Source organism: Vicia villosa, unplaced genomic scaffold (assembly GCF_029867415.1).
Source record: "Vicia villosa cultivar HV-30 ecotype Madison, WI unplaced genomic scaffold, Vvil1.0 ctg.000037F_1_1_2_unsc, whole genome shotgun sequence".
In the NCBI taxonomy this organism is placed as follows: Eukaryota; Viridiplantae; Streptophyta; class Magnoliopsida; order Fabales; family Fabaceae; genus Vicia; species Vicia villosa.
Window position 1 is genome coordinate 102284 of NW_026704970.1, and position 17394 is coordinate 119677.

Sequence of the window (17394 nt, forward strand, 5' to 3'; positions counted from 1 at the left end):
TATTTTTGTTATATATTTGTTATTTGTTTTAAAACTCTTTTAGAATTTCTTTTTTTAGAACTTATTTCTAATTTTCTTTTTTTCATAAAAACTATAAAAATATTTATTTTAATCATTATTGATAATTAGATGATTAAATATTTAAATTAATCTAATTTGTTTTAAATTATTTAATTAATTATCTAATTAAACTACCTATCAGGATTAGAAAATTTAATCGAAATTGTATTTTTACCGATTTAATTAATTAGGTTGAAAACCAATAATTAATTAATTTGGTATTTATTTATTCATTCTATTAATCACGGTTAACTTGTGCCCTAATCAGGGTTTACGGAGATCACGCCCACACTGAATATTTCTTTTTCTGTGCCTTTTCAGGGTTAGCAATATGATTAATCCCGAGCGCGCGCCTTCGACAAACCTCGAAGTTAAGTACTTTATTTAATTTAATTTAAATTCTATTTGGTTTATTTTTAAATTAGGGTTTGTTTCGCCTTCATCTCTTTCTGCCTTGCCTTTTCAGGGTCAACCCTAAAGGCGCCCTATCAATCATATGAGATCAAATCAAAGGTTTGAGGAAGATCAAGGCATCAAGATAAAATTAATTATTGATTTCTCTTATTCTTCTGTCTGTTAATTTCCCCCATCCCCGCAGGTGTTTATTGTAATAGCGTAGGAAATTCTATTTCTGCTTTTATTTTATTTTAATAATTGCGTGGTTAGTAATATAGGGAGTGACAAGACTAATTAATCAAACGTTAGATCACTAACTATAAGATAAATATTATCTGAACATAACCACATGATTGGTACACACACTCACCTTTAGGGTAACCTCTTCTGTTGCCTTGTTGCCTTGTTGCCTTGTTGCCTGTTGCCTCTAATTGTACTAAATAGTCAAAGTCCCTCAATTTCGAGGATACCTAAAGCAAAACAACTGTTGCCCTAAGTTCATTATCATCAATCTTGTCCCTCGAAGTTGCCTCGGTAAAAACATGATGATTGTCCCAATTGCTAAGGTATCCTCGCATGATGCCTAAAAAGATTAATGACTATTATATCCTTCCCTTAGACTACCCGCCCTCTTTATGGCATGGGACAGTCTTATGGCGAACGATTACCCGATGACCCTTACACATCCAATTGAAAGACTTCCTACCTTCTTATGGTATGGATAGATCCTTTCGCCTGAAAAGCTAAAAGAACGAATTTTTAAACTTAGGGTAGTTGCTATTAATTGCTTGCTCTAAAATTCAAAACTCTTTTCCCACCTCTTTTTCAAATCAAATTCAAAAAGACTACGCTTATTTACAAGCTAAAGTTCTTCTTCAAAAATCTTTTCCAACAATTCAAACATTTCAAACAAAGTGAGCTAAGCAATTAAGAGCCCATGGAAAACCATGGATGCAAAGGGTGCTTTACACCTTCCCTTTGTATAACTTACCCCCCGAACTCAAAATCTTTTCAAAAGGTCTTTTTCTGTTCTTTTAGCCTTTCCTAAAATTGGATAAAATAAAAGTCGGTGGCGACTCTTGCTTACCACAACATTTCCGATTATAAAAGTCAGTTCACCGTATTACAGAACTGGCGACTCTGCTGGGGATGCTTTCGATTTAAAAGAGGGGTTACCTTAGAGTTTAGGATTCACTTTAATTGTTTGATTTGTCTGCTTTATATTTCAAAGGTTGTTTTGGGTATTTACTTGCGTGAAAGATCCTAACCCGGATCTGAGAACCTTAGGTAAATGGCATGAGACCAAGGAGACTGCACAGCGTATACTGATGTGGTTGATATGGTGGTCATCGTTAGTGCGATGCTTTGGTTTGTCCTGATGGCCCTTGAATATGATCGAGGAGACATTTGGCTACCGCGTGGTGTCACAAGCACTAATTCGCCCTTAGAACCTTAGTTGAACTTGACTTTGGCCTATAGGAAGTAGCGAGATGGCTGGCTTTGGATTCCTGACTGAAGTCGGTTGATACTCGATGCTACACTCATTGAGATTGGACTCAAGGGATGCTTTTGGCTGGCCGATTGTGCGCTATGTTGAGACAATGCCCACGAGAAAGATCAGAGATATGAGCACCATAGAACCCGATCTTTATCTAGGACAGGTTGAACCAACTAAACTTCAGTGGGGAGGGTACTTACCTACGAACTTCACGCAAGCCTCTAAACCTAAGGGCACTTGTGTGACTTGTTTGCGTTTGCTACTAACCTTGTTTTCTCGCAGGTTTTGTTAAAAGACTTATGTGCCCTCACTATTCTATGTTGTGCCTAATGAGTTGCATTCGCATAACATACTAACATTTGTTTTCTTGCAGGTTTTGTCAATAGACTTTTTTGCCCTTCCTACGCTGTGCTCAACGCATTGCACTCGCATAACATCATGACATCATAACATCATAACATAGCATGTTTACTAACCCTTTCAAGGATCTTAGGAATTTAGGAAGCACAATTTCAGGTGCCTTTATCAAGGACTGAATTCCTATCTAGGGGCAAGAGGATTTATTTTCCTCTGGCCACATACCTTCCAATTCAGAGACGTTGTACCTATCAAGGGGCAAGAGGATTTATTTTCCTCTAGCCATGTACCTTCAAATTCAGAAGTTCTCGAATCAGAGGCGATGACCCACTCGATATGGTGAGCTTGATTCTCAAAGAAAGACGTTCAAAGACAAAGTTCAGATTTCTTCAGACAAAGACGCGACCAAACCATTTTCTAATGTTGCTAACTAAATTCCTAAAAATCCTTGAAAAGATTGCATTTGCATTCATAACATCACATAGAACTAACTTTTCCTTTCAGGTCGACCAACTGGTCAGACAAATACCATCAACAAATCAATCTCTATCAGATGAACATTCTGGAAGCTTGACCCCCAGACTTCTGAAACATTCCAATCAGATATACATTCCGGAAGCTCGAACCCCGGACATTCTGAAAGTTCCAATCAGATGAACATTCTGGAAGCTTGACCCCCAGACTTCTGAGACATTCCAATCAGATATACATTCCGGAAGCTCGAACCCCGGACATTCTGAAAGTTCCAATTAGATGAACATTCTGGAAGCTTGACCCCCAGACTTCTGAGACATTCCAATCAGATATACATTCCGGAAGCTCGAACCCCGGACATTCTGAAAGTTCCAATTAGATGAACATTCTGGAAGCTTGACCCCCAGACTTCTGAAACATTCCAATCAGATATACATTCTAAAACATTCTTATCAGATACACATTCCGGAAGCTCGAACCCCGGATATTCTGAATCTCTATACCATTTCCACAACAGCGAAGAAAGCCAGACGTACCTAGGCGTCAATTCACCAAAATCAATATGTCGTTGGCTCAAACATTACAACATCTGTTGAGGACCAGATTGATTACTCTGAGGGACCCTCCTAAGAATGCTAACACCTCCACTCATGGCTATAAACTCAATGCGAGGTGCGCGTATCATTCCAACATTCCTGGACATTACAAAAACAATTGCTGGACATTGAGGAATAAGATTCAAGATCTGATCAACGACGGAGAAATCAAATCCAACCCTCCTGAAAACTCCTGTGGTGATCACCGCTCCTATGCCTAGTCATGACAAGAGTGATTGACATCTCAACGGATGAACTTTTGGATCATTAGATCTACTTTCATTTGCATGTTTCTTCTCTGTTTGTTTAAACATTCAAATTATGATAGACATTATCTGTTTTAATAATCATCATCAGTGCATTGCATATGCTTGTCTTGAATAAATCATTTCGCTATCACTCATTTTAAATTACGTTTTTATTTTGCATATGTTTTATGATATTCAACTCCTGCTAAAGCTGTATGCCTTTTGAGGGAGGATGACGAAAATGATACAGCAACCTCATACAGTATGCTTTTGAACGGACTATGCTGACGATGTACAGGCATTGTTTCAATTCCTAAACAGTGGAGATATAAGGATGCTAATCCCTCGTCAACCCCTTTGAGCCTAAGAAGAGGAAGTTTCTTTCTTGTACTAATTAAAACCCTTGAATATAACCGGGGGCAGGGTAGTTCTCAGTTAATTTGGCTGTGCATTCTATTTTAAGAGAATCATTCAGTACACCTTTCGACAAAGGGTTCAATCACAAGCGATCATCCGTACACATCAAAGAAATGTTGGAGATGTCAAAAGCCAATGATGGTTCATCAATCATCAAACAAGGCAGTCATTATCTTTCAAAAAGAGAAAAATGGAAAAAACATATATACAAAGAAAAGCCTGCTAAGTCAAAAAAAAAAAAAAAAAAGGACTTAGGCAAAAATCAAGGCATCCCGCTGACTGTAAGCTCAAAATAGACAGTTCAGGCAAAAGTTAGGGATATAAAAAAGATGAAAGAAGAGAAGTTAATAAATTCCTGAACAACACAATATTGTGACTACCAAAAGGAAGAAGTGACCGCCATCTCAAAAAGTTCTCTCTGCTTGTGAACCATCATCATTATCAAAGGTGCAAATCCAAAAGTCTCTTGGAACCTGAATGCATAAGTTGAATCAACTGAGCTTAGGATTGAAGATCATCACGAAGAGGGGTGGGTACAAATAAACTTTGAGCCTTTATCTTTTGTTTCTTAAACCGTGAACCAAGCCACGTTACAACCCTTGAAAGTCCTAACTGAAGCATGGTTAGTTCGAAAGCATACTACCAAAAAAGGTATCCTGACTCCTTAAGGTTTACCAAAATTGCTGAGTTGATATTTCATTTTTTACAAATATCATGTTTTACAAATATCACGTTGTTACAAATATCACGTTGTTACAAATATCATGTTCTTACAAATGTCATGTTTTTACATCTCCTGTTTTAATGTTTTTTAAAAAACTCAAGACCAACGTATGCATTGCATCTTATGAATACATTATTAAACATTTTCTGCTACATAATTTCAAATGTTAGCAACAGAAAGAATTTGCACAGGGTACAACCAATGACTGAAAGTTATCCCGACAGACATTATTATTCCAAGAAGCCATGTCTCTGACGTATACAAGGGGCATGACATGTTTTGCCCAATCAATCTGGGGCAATCAAGTCGAAATTCCAAGAATATCTCATGGATGCTCGAACAATCAGAGGCATGCATCCAAGTATATCTAAGGCTACTCCCCAATCAACGTGAGACATTGTCATGAGCCTATGATTACTGGGGGCATATCGCCCATAGTGAACATCTCATAAAGTCCTCGCGAGGCGAATCTTTCCAAAGTTCCTGCTAACTAGGGCAAATCTATGCAAGTCCAGTTCAACATCTTGATCAATACTGAGTGGCGTGTCCTGAATCAAGTAGTAAGTTACTATGATACTGGGGGAAACTCCCAAGGCACCCATGACTCCCCACAGAGTCGATTTCGCAGGATCATATCCCCACAGAGTAAACCATCAATAAGATATATTCAAATGCTCTTGTCCCGACAAAGACATGGCTCCCCAACAGAGTTTACATCTTCAACATTACTGGTTCCCCAACACCGTGCTCTCTTCCAACATGGTTTTTATTCCCAGTCAGGGGCATCAAGTATCATTCATACAAATGACTCTAATCCCCAAGCAGAAATCATAAATCCCCAACTGAACATCCTCAAAACAAGATCAGACATCAAAATCGCAATAACACAGAGATTTATTTTCTCAATCAAGACATCATAAATCATATTCATGCATCATTCACAATACATACATAACATACATTATTCTCGTTTATTTCGAGAACCTCATTCAAATTACATGATAAACATACAAGCTTCTCATTTACTTTGAGAGACTCGTCACATAATACATGCATCATAACATTGCATAAAGACTAACTCTACTTTTCTCAGGACATAAGTACAAGCAGATAAACAATATCTACGATCTAATTCAGTTACTATGAATGGTACTGACACGATCATCTCTCCAAGACCTAATTTGGCCACCACGAATGGTGCTGACACAATCAAAGAAAGAAACAGACTTAATCACAACACGCAAATCAGAAAAGACCATGACAACGGAGTCACGATAAAGGAATCACGACAACGGAGTCACGATAAAGGAATCACGACAACTGAGTCACGATAAAGGAATCACGACAACTGAGTCACGATAAAGGAATCACGACAACTGAGTCACGATAAAGGAATCACGACAACTGAGTCACGATAAAGGAATCACGACAACTGAGTCACGATAAAGGAATCACGACAACTGAGTCACGATAAAGGAATCACGACAACTGAGTCACGATAAAGGAATCACGACAACTGAGTCACGATAAAGGAATCACGACAACTGAGTCACGATAAAGGAATCACGACAACTGAGTCACGATAAAGGAATCACGACAACTGAGTCACGATAAAGGAATCACGACAACTGAGTCACGATAAAGGAATCACGACAACTGAGTCACGATAAAGGAATCACGACAACTGAGTCACGATGATGGAATCGCGACAACTGAGTCACGATGATGGAATCACCACAACGAAGTCACGACAATGGAGTCATAACGATTAAGTCACATGTCTAATCCTGGTATTCAGTACAGAAACAATCATGACAATAGAGTCACTACAATTAATTCACTTCACATTATCCAGATGGCATCTTTAAGCCCATCTCCGACAAAAGTCCCTACTTTAGCTAGGGCAAATTTCTTGGTATTCTAGTGTTCAATCATCTCCCACCTTCAGATACCGACTGGCATCCAGACCACTCTACATCTTCAGGTTTAAGATAATTGAACAGGGGCAGCTGTCATACCCCAAAATTTGCCCATATCATTCCTATTGTTCAAACTCAGATCAAGGTCTCAATTCGGAGATTCTCAGAAAGTCAAAAATCGACAGGTCGACCCAAAAGTCAACTGTAGTCAAAATACAGTCAAAACTTCCGATTTTTGGGTTAACATCAATATTTCAGTGTCAGAGGCATCATTTGATCAAAGGTTGATCATGATCCATCAAGAAAATATTAGAAATCCACAAAAAGACAAGTCGGCTCAAAATTGATACACAAGTGTCAATTCAAAGAATTTAGAGATTATTCACTGATGGGCCTACCATTTGAACACTAAATTGGCCCATGATCTTAAAGAAGACCCTTAGATCGACTCATTTATTTTTAACCCTTATTTATATTTATTTGGTTTTTTATTCAATTTAAAAATCAAATAAGTTAAATAAAATACAAAGTAAATGAATTAATTTTGGGCTTGATCAAAATTAAGGCCCAAAGAATAATCCTTGATGTCCATGAGCCAAGTCCCATTTATTTTATGATTTTATTTTATTGTTGGATTGATTTATGCAAATTCAAATTAAATAAAAAGAAATCATAAGTGCATTGCTATTGGCTATGGTCAGGATATTTGGTTCCAATCAATTTAAACGTAAAGAAGAAAATGGAGATCCAATTGGAAAGATTTGATATGAAGTCCAAAATCAGATCTTCTTGATCCAAATTACAGAGATTGGAATTACAAATCCTAACCTAATCTGATGCTGTATATATACACAACCACTCAGTCTCATGGGGGAGGGGATTTTTCGCCGCAAAACAACACCACTCCAACCTTCAAAAAAAAAACTCAAAGCAAGTCAAACTGGTCGTTGGTGAAAGAGCTTGATTCAAGGTGATTAGGAGATTCAAACGTGTTCCCAGGACATTCTTGAACAATTCTCGATCATTCACCAAAGTTGAGACACTCAGAATCGTGAACGATTCATCACGGTTTGTTTTACTTTCAAGAAATTCGATTGCTTCGATTTACATTGCCTAAACATATTTCGATCATAGATTCGTGTTTACAATCATGCTTTAAAGCTTTCTGGATCTTTAATTCGATTTTTGTTAAGGTTTGACGAATCCACCATTGTTAGGGTTCTTGAGTGTCAATTTGGGAATTCTGAATTGAGGCTAAATTAGACCAAATTAAGGGTTCCAGTGAATTCGAGAGGGCGCATATGTTTGATCTGTGCTATCGTATCGTGTTTCTTGATGTGTATTTACAGGTTTTGGAAAGGGGAAGTCTATGGCCACACGGCAAAACCGTTGCCATAGGTGTCTGTGTTTTTAAAGTTTCTCACGAAGAAGAAACAGTCAGCGCGCGCAGTTCTTCGTTTAAATATTTGTTTTATATATTACATGTTGCAATTGTTATGTTAACAGCAAATCAAGCATGGTGCAGTGGTTGTGGAGCGCGTCTTGGTGACTCAAATGCAAAGGGCAGGGGTTCGATCCCTGCCTCATGCGTTTATTTTCTTTTATTTTCAATAACTAACCTAGCTTGCAGATCCAGGGCTTCAGATCCAAAACGCATACACGGTACATACTCAAACCGCTGCCATAAGATCAACGTAAGGCCAGATCCAAGGGTCCTGGGGATGCCTTCCTGTGGTGCACCTCCATACGCACCACACTGGATCCAAGCTAAGATTTTCCAATTTCTTTTTTATTTTAATTATATAATTTGGTTTTCTTTTTATTTTTGTTATATATTTGTTATTTGTTTTAAAACTCTTTTAGAATTTCTTTTTTTTAGAACTTATTTCTAATTTTCTTTTTTTCATAAAAACTATAAAAATATTTATTTTAATCATTATTGATAATTAGATGATTAAATATTTAAATTAATCTAATTTGTTTTAAATTATTTAATTAATTATCTAATTAAACTACCTATCAGGATTAGAAAATTTAATCGAAATTGTATTTTTACCGATTTAATTAATTAGGTTGAAAACCAATAATTAATTAATTTGGTATTTATTTATTCATTCTATTAATCACGGTTAACTTGTGCCCTAATCAGGGTTTACGGAGATCACGCCCACACTGAATATTTCTTTTTCTGTGCCTTTTCAGGGTTAGCAATATGATTAATCCCGAGCGCGCGCCTTCGACAAACCTCGAAGTTAAGTACTTTATTTAATTTAATTTAAATTCTATTTGGTTTATTTTTAAATTAGGGTTTGTTTCGCCTTCATCTCTTTCTGCCTTGCCTTTTCAGGGTCAACCCTAAAGGCGCCCTATCAATCATATGAGATCAAATCAAAGGTTTGAGGAAGATCAAGGCATCAAGATAAAATTAATTATTGATTTCTCTTATTCTTCTGTCTGTTAATTTCCCCCATCCCCGCAGGTGTTTATTGTAATAGCGTAGGAAATTCTATTTCTGCTTTTATTTTATTTTAATAATTGCGTGGTTAGTAATATAGGGAGTGACAAGACTAATTAATCAAACGTTAGATCACTAACTATAAGATAAATATTATCTGAACATAACCACATGATTGGTACACACACTCACCTTTAGGGTAACCTCTTCTGTTGCCTTGTTGCCTTGTTGCCTTGTTGCCTTGTTGCCTGTTGCCTCTAATTGTACTAAATAGTCAAAGTCCCTCAATTTCGAGGATACCTAAAGCAAAACAACTGTTGCCCTAAGTTCATTATCATCAATCTTGTCCCTCGAAGTTGCCTCGGTAAAAACATGATGATTGTCCCAATTGCTAAGGTATCCTCGCATGATGCCTAAAAAGATTAATGACTATTATATCCTTCCCTTAGACTACCCGCCCTCTTTATGGCATGGGACAGTCTTATGGCGAACGATTACCCGATGACCCTTACACATCCAATTGAAAGACTTCCTACCTTCTTATGGTATGGATAGATCCTTTCGCCTGAAAAGCTAAAAGAACGAATTTTTAAACTTAGGGTAGTTGCTATTAATTGCTTGCTCTAAAATTCAAAACTCTTTTCCCACCTCTTTTTCAAATCAAATTCAAAAAGACTACGCTTATTTACAAGCTAAAGTTCTTCTTCAAAAATCTTTTCCAACAATTCAAACATTTCAAACAAAGTGAGCTAAGCAATTAAGAGCCCATGGAAAACCATGGATGCAAAGGGTGCTTTACACCTTCCCTTTGTATAACTTACCCCCCGAACTCAAAATCTTTTCAAAAGGTCTTTTTCTGTTCTTTTAGCCTTTCCTAAAATTGGATAAAATAAAAGTCGGTGGCGACTCTTGCTTACCGCAACATTTCCGATTATAAAAGTCAGTTCACCGTATTACAACGTGGTGATAGATTCCAGAAGGAAGCCTCAACTTCTGATGATAAGAGATATCAGAAGGGAAAGGATAAGAAGAAAGTTCAATGTTACTGTTGCAAACAGTTTGGCCATTTTGCTAGAGACTGTTTGGCAAACAAAGGAAGGAGATCAGAAGAAGCAAATATAGCCAGAGGAGGATCAGATGATGAACCTGTGCTATTGATGGCTTCAGAGTCGGACAAAAGATGTTCGTCAGAATGGTGGTATATGGACACTGGGTGTTCAAATCACTTGACTGGAAACAAACAATGGCTGATAGACTTTGACTCTGAAAGGAGGACAAAGATCAGATGTGCTGATGATAAGTACCTATATGCAGAAGGTATGGGAAATGTCAAAGTCAAAGTGAAGAATGGAAAGACTGTTCTGATCAAGGATGTTTGGTATGTTCCTGGAATCAGAAGCAATCTGATGAGTGTGGGTCAGCTCATTGAGAAAGGTTTCTCAGTTGTTATGAAGAATAACCTCTTGAAGTTGTATGACTCTAATCAGAAGTTGATTATGCAATCTGAACAGGGAAGCAACAGAACATTCAAGGTGAATGTAGAAACAGCTGAAATAGAGTGTCTGAGTGCTGAAGGCTCAGAAGGTGATAGTAAGCTGTGGCACAAGAGGTTGGGGCACTTGAACTATAGAATCCTGGGGCATCTAAGTTCTAAGAAGCTTGTACATGGCATTCCAAAGATTGTGAAGCCTGAGAAGTCATGTGAGGTATGCATGAAAGGCAAACAACCCAGATTGCCATTTGTATCAGAAGTTGCTCCAAGAGCAAAGCATGCTCTGGGAGTAGTGCACTCTGATGTGTGTGGACCATTTCCAGAACCTTCACTTGGAGGAAATAGGTATTTTGTGTCTTTTGTGGATGAGTTCACAAGAATGACGTGGGTAACTCTCATTAAGTTTAAGAATGAGGTGTTTACAGAATTCTAGAAGTTCAAGGTGAAGGCTGAGAAGCAGAGTGGTCAGAAGATAAAGATTCTCAGAACGGATGGTGGAGGCGAGTATAACTCTACAGAATTCCAGAAGTTCTGTGATGATAATGGAATTGAGCATGAAGTTACTGCTCCTTATACTCCTCAACACAATGGTCTTGCTGAACGTAGAAACCGTACTTTGCTTGATATGACGAGAAGTATGCTTAAAGAGAAGAAGCTTCCTCATAATCTATGGGGAGAAGCTGTTGCTACTGCAGCATATGTGCTCAACAGGTGTCCAACGAAGAGGCTGAAGGAAATTGTTCCTTTAGAGAAGTGGACTAAAGAGAAACAGAGTGTTAGTCATCTGAAGGTTTTTGGTTCTGTGTGTTACAAACACGTTCCAGAAGCTAGAAGGAAGAAGCTGGATGATAGAAGCAAAGTGATGTTATTGGTGGGGTACCACAGTACAGGTGCATACAAACTCTATTGTCCAGAGACTAACAAAGTTGAAGTCAGCAGAGACGTCATTGTGAAGGAATCAGAAGTTTGGGATTGGAAAGAGTCTCAACCAACTTCTGATGTAGAGATAACTTTTGAAGAAAAGTTAGAGTCAGAAGATGAAGCATCTTCTGAAGATGAGTCAGAAGGAGAATCTGATTCTGATCCAGATTCTGATGATGATCCAGATTCTGGTGGTAGTCATGATTCTGGAAGGGAAAACTCTGAAGACATAGGGTCTGGAGGACAAGCTTCTGGAGATGATCATGGAGGTGGTGACTCAGGAGTAGCTGACTCTGAAGTAGCTCAGCGACCACAAAGAGTCAGAACTATACCAAGAAGGTTTGCAGATTTTGACATGTTGCAAGACACAGAAGTTGACTCAGAAGGAGAGGTCATTCAGTGTGCTATGTTAGTAGATTCTGAACCAGTGAGTATAGAAGAAGCGCTCAAGAAGAAGGTCTGGCTGAATGCCATGAAAGAAGAACTTGAGGCTATAGAAAGAAACAAGACTTGGAAGCTGACAGAACTTCCAAAGAATAAGAAAGCCATCAGCGTCAGATGGGTTTTCAAAGTAAAGTTGAAGCCAGATGGATCAGTTGGTAAACACAAAGCAAGGCTAGTGGCTAGAGGTTTTCTTCAGAAACCTGGACTAGATTACTTTGAGGTGTTTGCTCCTGTAGCTAGACATGAAACAATCAGACTGGTGATTGCGTTAGCTGCGAACAGAGGTTGGTCCTTGATGCATCTGGATGTAAAGTCTGCATTTCTGAACGGTCCATTACAAGAGGAGGTATACGTGTCACAACCCCCTGGCTTTGTGAAAAAGAATAAGGAAGGGATGGTGTACAAATTACACAAAGCTCTGTATGGATTGAAGCAAGCACCCAGAGCTTGGAATTTGAAGATTGATTCATTTTTCAAGAAGCAAGGGTTTCAGAAGTGTGAGATGGAATATGGAGTTTATGTGCAACATTCTGGAAGCAATATGATTCTGTTGTGTCTGTATGTTGATGACATATTGCTTACAGGGAGTTGTCCAGAAGATCTGATGAAGTTCAAGAAGGTGCTGATGAATGAGTTTGAGATTACAGACCTTGGGAAAATGTCATATTTTCTAGGGATGGAGATTCTGTACTCAGAAGATGGTATCATTCTGCATCAGTTGAAGTATGAGTTAGAACTTCTGAAGAAATTCAAGTTGGAGAATTGCAAAGCTGCTGTTACACCGTCAGAAGTGAATCAGAAGTTGGACTCTGATTCTGAAGGTGAAGATGTTGATGCTACGGTATTCAAACAGCTGGTTGGTACTCTAAGGTATTTGTGTAATACCAGGCCTGATATATGCTATGCAGTTGGATTGGTTAGTAGGTTCATGAGTAAACCTAAGTGGTCCCATTACCAAGCTGCTGTCAGAGTCTTGAGATATGTCAAGGGAACTCTGAAGTTTGGCATATTGTTTCCTTCTGGGAGAAAGGAAGAATCAGAATTATTGAGTTATTCTGATTCTGATTGGTGTGGAGACAGAGTTGATAGAAGGAGTACTTCTGGATATTTGTTCATGTTTCTGGGAGGCCCTATCTCTTGGAGTTCCAAGAAGCAACCTGTTGTTGCTCTATCAACCTGTGAAGCTGAGTACATCGCAGGCGCTGTAGCTGCATGTCAAGCTGTGTGGCTTCTGAATCTATTAGAAGATCTGAAGATTAGAGTGAAGAAGCCTTTGAAGCTGATGATTGATAACAAGTCTGCAATCAATCTTGCCAAGAATCCGGTGTTACACGGAAGAAGCAAGCATATTGAGACTAAGTATCATTTCTTGAGAAGCCAAGTCTAGAATGGAACATTAGAAGTTGTGCACTGTAGCACTCAGAAGCAAGTGGCAGATGTTCTGACAAAGGCGATCAAGACGGATCAATTTCTGCCCTTGAGGGATGGAATTGGCGTTGTCAGTTTTGATTGAAGAATATGAATTAAGGGATGGTATTGAAGAGTAATTCAATATTCAGAAGATGGACTGATCTTCTGATGGTTACTCAGAAGATAGTATTGACCAGAAGATGCTGTCTGGGTCCCATTAGCTTAGCTGTTTAGTAGTAAGGGTACTTTAGTATTTTGTAGTACTGGTAGTACTGTTTGTACTTTAGACTTGTTCACTAAGTTTACTGTTTTAGGGCTTATGTGGCAAGATTTTCTTTTCTTATAAATAGCCTTGTAGTAGCTGTCATTTATTAACAACGCAAGTAGAATACAACATTTATTCTCTCATCTCTTTTGCGCCGTTATTCTATTATTCTCTTTGTCACCATCCTTATTCTTTGTGCACCAACAAAACGGCCTCTAGAGACAGAGACGGCGATGAATCGGAGATTTCTGCATCTCCGGTGGAAGATGGTTTTCTCGGGGAGGGGAATAGGGGTGACAGCGACGCATCAAACGTTCCTTTGACCTTGGACGAAGAGCTGATGGTGACTAATAAAGAGGCTGGGTCAGGGTTAGGCGGTGCATTAAAAGAGACTTTGGAATAAGCTGATGGTGACTAATAAAGAGGCTGGGTCAGGGTTGGACGAAGAAACTGTCACCTTTGACAGCATTTTAGATCAATAATATATTTTTTCCCGTATACCATTTTTTGATCAAAAATATTTGATCATAAATACAATTTCTCGTATATAAAAATATTTAGGTCAATAATTGATTTTTTACCGTATACAGACTTCATTTTTGTTTAGGTATCATTTACAAAAATAGAGAATAGAGAGAGATTTGATAAATTTGATAAAATATAAGAGTTGTATTATTTTAATAATAAAATTAAGAACTTTATGGTACAAAGACCAAAAAACCACAATTTTAATGTGGTGGCAAAAAATTAAATAAGGATATTTTGGACTTTTCCACATCCATTAATTTTCTTATATTATAGATTTTCTAACCAATTTTGAGAAGTAATATATTCATTTAGGATTTAATGAAATAGACAATCCATATCAGATATAATAAACTCAGTCTTATTTAACCCGTCGATTAAATGTCAAAATTGAGGGGAAATGGTTCATTTATTTTATTTTTATTTTTATTGGTAAATTAAATGATATATTCTTTCGGTTTTGTAAGTAAATGAGGGGTAAGTTTCTTTTTATTATATTTTTTAATTAAAAAGAAAATAACATTTCCCTGCGTTTTAGTCAGCAAATAAGGGCTATGTATTTATAAAGTAACATAGAACTCATATGTGTCATATATTCTTAAAGTATCAACGCTCAAAATATTTGCAACACATCAATCCACAAGAAATCATCCACACCAATAAGAACACAAACACCACCATTCTTTCATGACGTTGTTCGTTACCTCACCTATTAAATTCCTTTCGCACCCGAGGTTAAATGTAATTTTTGTAATAGTGTGTTATAGACATTTCTAAATAATTATGTCTTTTAGTTCATCTTATATTAAATTATTAGTCAGTCGAATGTAATTTCTTTCCTGTCAGAACTACATAATATATTCGAAATTAAAAACTTCAAGTCACAACATAACAAGCGATAAATATAAAATAGTGTTACATTAATTAAAGTTTAATCAAAATCTTAATAAAATAATCAACGATAACACATAAAATAAGTGGAGATTTAACTTCATTTTTTACTTCTCCAAGCTTTAAATTATATTGTATACGATCTCATTTATCACTTCAAAAAATATGAGTTTTACGCCACAACCACCTAAATCACGCAACAACCCTTTATTTAGCAACGTTTTTTTTTATCACACGACTGTATCGTTTGTGGCAATTCAGTTGCGACATGAAAATCATGTCACAAATTTGCCACGTAAAATTCGCGTCGCAACACTTTATCTTATAAATTTTATGCCACAACATTTACATGGTTTACAGGTATGTTCAGAGGCGTAGAGCAAGTGATAGATTTGTCACGTAATTTTTACACCACTAAACGGAATATAGGTGAGATTTACTACATGATTTTGTCACGTAATTTTCACAACCGAAAGAATATATCATTTAATATACCAATAAAAATAAAAATAAAATAAATGAACCATTTCCCCTCAATTTTGACATTTAATCGACGGGTTAAATAAGACTGAGTTTATTATATCTGATATGGATTGTCTATTTCATTAAATCCTAAATGAATATATTACTTCTCAAAATTGGTTAGAAAATCTATAATATAAGAAAATTAATGGATGTGGAAAAGTCCAAAATATCCTTATTTAATTTTTTGCCACCACATTAAAATTGTGGTTTTTTGGTCTTTGTACCATAAAGTTCTTAATTTTATTATTAAAATAATACAACTCTTATATTTTATCAAATTTATCAAATCTCTCTCTATTCTCTATTTTTGTAAATGATACCTAAACAAAAATGAAGTCTGTATACGGTAAAAAATCAATTATTGACCTAAATATTTTTATATACGAGAAATTGTATTTATGATCAAATATTTTTGATCAAAAAATGGTATACGGGAAAAAATATATTATTGATCTAAAATGCTGTCAAAGGTGACAGTTTCTTCGTCCAACCCTGACCCAGCCTCTTTATTAGTCACCATCAGCTTATTCCAACCCTGACAGTTTCTGAAATCTCTGCTTATTCCAAAGTTCACGGTGCATTAAATGCTGTCAAAGGTGACAGTTTCATTAAGAATTGAAGGATAGAAAAACACTTAGAAAGGGGGGGGATTGAATAAGTGTGACTTTAAATCTTGGACAATAAAAATAAAATGCACAATTATTTTTATCCTGGTTCGCTGTTAACGAAGCTACTCCAGTCCACCCCCGCAGAGATGATTTACCTCAACTGAGGATTTAATCCACTAATCGCACGGATTACAATGGTTCTCCACTTAGTCCGCAACTAAGTCTTCCAGAGTTTTCTGATCACACACTGATCACTCCAGGAACAACTGCTTAGATACCCTCTAAGACTTTTCTAGAGTCTACTGATCAACACGATCACTCTAGGCTTAGTTCACTCCTAAGACTTCCTCTAGAGTATTCTGATCAACCTGATCACTCTAGTTACAAACTGCTCAGCCAACTGCCAAGACTTCCTAGAGTATACTGATCAACACGATCACTCTAGTTCCTTACAACTTAATGTAATCTATTCAAGAGTTTACAAATGCTTCTTAAAAGCGATAATCACAACTGTGATATTTCTCTTACAGTTTAAGCTTAATCTCACTAAGATATTACAACAGCAATGTAGTGAGTTGATGAAGATTCTGAGCTTTTGATTGAACAGCGTTTCAGCAAGTTAATTTGAATTGTCTTTGTTCAGGATCGTTAACCTTGCTTCTCATCAGAACTTCATATTTATAGGCGTTGAGAAGATGACCGTTGGGTGCATTTAATGCTTTGCGTGTTCCGTACAGCATTGCATTTAATGTTATACGCTTTTGTCAACTACCTCGAGCCTTGTTCACGCTGTGTCTACTGACGTTGCCTTTAGTAGCTTTAACGTTCCTTTTGTCAGTCAGCGTAGTCTGCCACATGTACTTCCTTCTGATCTGATGTTTGTGAATACGACGTTTGAATATCATCAGAGTCAAACAGCTTGGTGCACAGCATCTTCTGATCTTCTGATCTTGAAGTGCTTCTGTTGCGTGATACCATCTTCTGATCTTCAGTGCTTCTGATCTCTTGTTCATCTGATGCTTCATAGACCCATGTTCTGATTCTGCTTCGACCATCTTCTGATGTCTTGCCAGACCATGTTCTGATGTTGCATGCTGAACCATTTGAGACACATCTTCTGAGCGCTGAATTATGCGTACTCTTTATATATTTCCTGAAAGGGAAATTGC